This window comes from Etheostoma cragini, chromosome 16 (assembly GCF_013103735.1).
Source record: "Etheostoma cragini isolate CJK2018 chromosome 16, CSU_Ecrag_1.0, whole genome shotgun sequence".
NCBI lineage: Eukaryota > Metazoa > Chordata > Actinopteri > Perciformes > Percidae > Etheostoma > Etheostoma cragini.
This window is the reverse complement of record NC_048422.1, coordinates 1948200-1952256: the sequence shown is the minus strand read 5'-3', so window position 1 is coordinate 1952256 and position 4057 is coordinate 1948200. Positions and strand designations below refer to the sequence as shown.

At 41.1% G+C, this 4057-nt stretch overlaps 1 protein-coding gene across 1 annotated transcript in view; it reads left to right on the top strand.

Moving 5' to 3' along the window:
- Nucleotides 1-3475: 3475 nt before the first annotated feature.
- Nucleotides 3476-4057, top strand: part of LOC117959366 (cingulin-like protein 1) — a 73782-nt gene continuing 73200 nt past the window's right edge. The window contains exon 1 of the mRNA XM_034896458.1: nt 3476-3572. The gene's annotated coding sequence lies outside the window, so the exon portion shown is untranslated. The remainder of the gene's footprint in view (nt 3573-4057) is intronic.

Genomic DNA, 4057 nt, shown 5'->3' with positions numbered 1-4057 from the left:
AGTACCTGGTAGCAGGTCCCAGGGACTTTTTTTCGTAATGGAAAACCAAAAAAAGCGAGTAGACCCGAGGCGAGTAGATACCACGCAGTGGAAAACCGCCATAAATCTCTATCTCTATCTCTAAGCCCCTAGGGGGTCTAATCTCACCCGCACAATCTCTATTTTATCTTACTTTAGTTTATTGTATTGATGTTATTGTGCAGAATAAACTAATACAGGGGTGTAAAAACCATTTCGAATAACAACAACAACAAAAGGTGCATATTGGTAAAAGTTACCAATACCAGTTGATAATACCATAACATAAAGCATTTCAAGATGTGAAAAATGTCTTCGGGTGAAAAAGATTCTAAATCAGAAATTTTGATTTCCTTTTAATCAAAATGTCCCGAAAAATAACATTGATGGTTCCTAACAGGCTAAATTATCAGTCCACTACTTTCATTGAATTTGGGTGTTTTAGTCAATTTTATGTGGTTTTAACAATTGACAAAAGAACTTATAAAAAGTGACAAAAATGCCCAAAAAAGCAAAACAAATACTGACAAACGTCAAAAGAAATGAAAAATGACAAAAATTGACTAAAACATCAGGGAAAGCCACAAAAGTGTCCAAACACGACCAAATCGATAAAGGTTTTTCAATAAAAGGTTTGACTCAGAAAAACAGAGGGTTAAAGTCACATGGAATATTGTATTCTAATGGATCTTTAAATATCAATTGCCTTCTATAAAGATGGATAGAAAAATGAATTAGCAACTATTTTGACTATTAAGTGTGTTTGTGCGTGATTTAGTGTGTTTCACAGATGTTCAGATTAATGTGGGTGAAACTGGATTTCAAAATAAGAGATGGTATGGAAATTCTTTCCAGAGTCTTGGACACATAAGTGTGTGTTGTCAATATGGAAAAAATGTCTTCGTAACACCCACAGTTTTACAGAATTAAGTTTATTACCTGTGGCTCAATCCATGCTGTAAAGCTCACATGAAGGCGTGTGCATTGGTGTGTGTGTGTGTGTGTGTGTACATGATGAAGTCCATAGTGTAACCAGCCGAACGGGTGTGTTCCCGGCTCCAGCACAGAGGAATGTGAGGCGTAGTTGTCACGGTTGCCCAACACAAAGCAGACACTTCCATAGCAACCGGCGGTCAGTCCTCTCCACAGGAGACTCCAGACATCACATGGAAGCTGTCAGTCTGTCTGCAGCCAACAGTTGTACAACACGTCGTAATATAAGTGTTCATGGGAAATGTAGGATTAAATTGGCTAGTGACTTTACAATGTCACCCGCCAAAGTAAAATTTGTACATGCATTTGGCGGGTTGGCAGGTGTTAATTTAAAGCCCTGGGTGTACCACAGTGTAATCAGTGTGTTTGGTGTTTTAAGCCCCCAGCGTCGCCTTCCAGGCTGGTAGAATTGGGCAATGGTTAGGGTTTCACCCCCTGTGATGCGCCGCCCAAGACAACGTGATTGGTTAAAACGGTGTGCTTTTCCCCCATCCCAGGATTCTGTGTGGACTAGCCAGACCCTCCTCTGCAGTGCTGTGTAGGAAGGTCTGTCAATGAGGTACTATTACAGATGAAACTACCCAACAATATAAGGGTGTACAAATCCGGCTGAAATGATCAGCACTTAGTTGATTGACAGACCTGTTGTTGTTGTTTTTTTGTGTGTATTTTTACAGTTTCTAAAATGTGAATTTACTTTTAATACATTAAGTAGGCCTACATTTTCCTATATTATGTAACTTTCAGTTTGTGTTGATTTGGACCAAAGCGGTAGGGTTTTTACTACATCCGCTGTTGTAAAGGTCTAGGAGGTAGCGTTACGAGGCCATATGATTGCGATGAATGTTTTGCATGGAGACGGATAATCATTCACGTACAATAAGAAAACATATTACAAATGCTTCGTTGTATTTCAAGTGTTGCAAATGGTAACTTAACCTAGTTTGGATGTCTCGTGAGCTAAACCAGGTTTCACTGTCACTGGGTCACAAGCTAAAGCAGTAAGAAGCAGAAGACGTCATAATAACTCAGATTTTGATAGCGCATTTCATGAAAACCACGAAGGCTTTACACTAGTACAAGTTGACAACTAGAAGAAAACGCGGACTAAAGGGAATGAAGCGCCCGCGCTAAATGGAAGGGGGACGCAATTTAACGTAGGCTACTGACGTACAACCACATTCTAACATTTTATCAATAGACCTGTTACATACCGGAGGGCCAATTCGGGGTCAGTATTGAATCATTTACAATCCCGTAACTGGCTCAATCTGTTGGAAGCCTGAGAGAACTTGGTAGCGCCCGTTGGCTTTTACTTTCCGTTTAGTTGCTCTTCGTTTAGCTTCCTTCTCTCCCGTGATGGCGCTCCCCCAGGATCAGCCATAACTATAGCAGATAACTTCGAAAATAACATGCAAACTACAGTTATGCCTACCCTTTACCTGGCTGGAAACAATGACAACACAGGCTTTTCCGGTGTTACCTTAGACTGTATATTTATTAAAATTAATTAATACTAACTGTCTATGGGTGTTACACCAAAATCGGTGACCCATCACAATGAGTGCTCTCTATTTTACAACCTTGCAGTAGAGCTCGGACTTAAACACAAACTATATTATTTAGATACTGGGGTTCTTTTCACTGTAAGTCTGTTTTGCTGTTACAGGTAATTTATGCTCATCGGATGGAACATTACACAGCTTCAGAAGCATTTAAAAGTTACATATAGTCACTTTAAGTAGCATTTTCAATGCAGGACTTTTACTTGGTACTGGCCTTTTTACAGTGTGATATTAATACTTTTAGTAAAGGATCAGAATACTTATTCCACAACTTCCTACTACTCCAAAAATGCACGGCTAGTTCCCTAGGATGTCCGAGCTTCACGGGGCTGAATATCTGTACAGAGGTGGACACTAGGAAGGTGTGTTCAAATCCTTTGTGGGGGAAAAAAAAGGTGCATACATGTTGAGAATGATGTTTAATAAAAACCAAAGACATCAGCGAGCGTGCTACAGACCTCTAACTTACACAGGGGTTTGGTCCCGTGTGTGTGTGTGACTCCTTCCTTCCTCTTTGTTTTTATCATTTTTTTGGCCCTGGGACGTGTTACTTCACAGTCTATTGTTTGTAATGGTTTGTTCCTTAAATATATTTAATATGAAATAAAAAAAATCAGCGATGAAAGGAACAGGAAATCAAAAGGCCACAAGGGACAAGGGAGGCAAACATTCCTGACAAAGTTACAACATGAGACACTGGTGCACTACATCTCCAAAAATGGTATGTGTTTGTGGGTGTGTGTGTGTGTGAGAGAGAGATGTTCACATGCTTCTTAAAACTTTCTCTGTCGACTTCCGCCAGAGATTTGTATTTCTCCTCCCACAGCATTTCCCTCGTCTTTTCCCTCCAGGACACCAGCTCCCAACAGGCGGCCAGGTGAAGTGCACGAGCCCAGGTGTCGCCCCGGCCCCGCCCACAAGGCAAAGCTCTGTCAGGCTCTGAAAGTGCAGCCTGTCAAACGGCAGCAGAGCACCGCGGAGGGAGCATTGCTAGGTAAGCGGCTGATTATTTACCTGGACGCTTGTTCTCACTGCTGTTAGAAATCCGCTCTGCTTTCACTCACTGCACGTCTCACTGGTTGTGGTGGAAGACTTACTTTAGTGTTTTTAGTGGGACAGCAACAGGTAGGCGGGTCAATCACAGGAAGTACTGTCAATGCTGATGAAGTCATTGACTAACTCTGTTAATAACTAAAAGGGATGTTTGGAGAGAACATGTGATGCCAAAATAAGTGCAAAAATGGGATCCAAAAGACATTTTATTTAAATATTTGACCTCAGTCAAAGGTTGAGTGAAGTCAGTGCTCATATTACTACTGAGTGCTACCAATCCACATGGTTATAGTATCCATACATAGGACATGAAAGTCTAATGGGGCCAAAGGAATGTGGATTCCCTCAGTCCCTGTGGGTGTAGTGCTAGCCGTTCATGGTTTCTACTTCCAACGTATAGGGACCTTAATGCTAAAAGATACAATCAT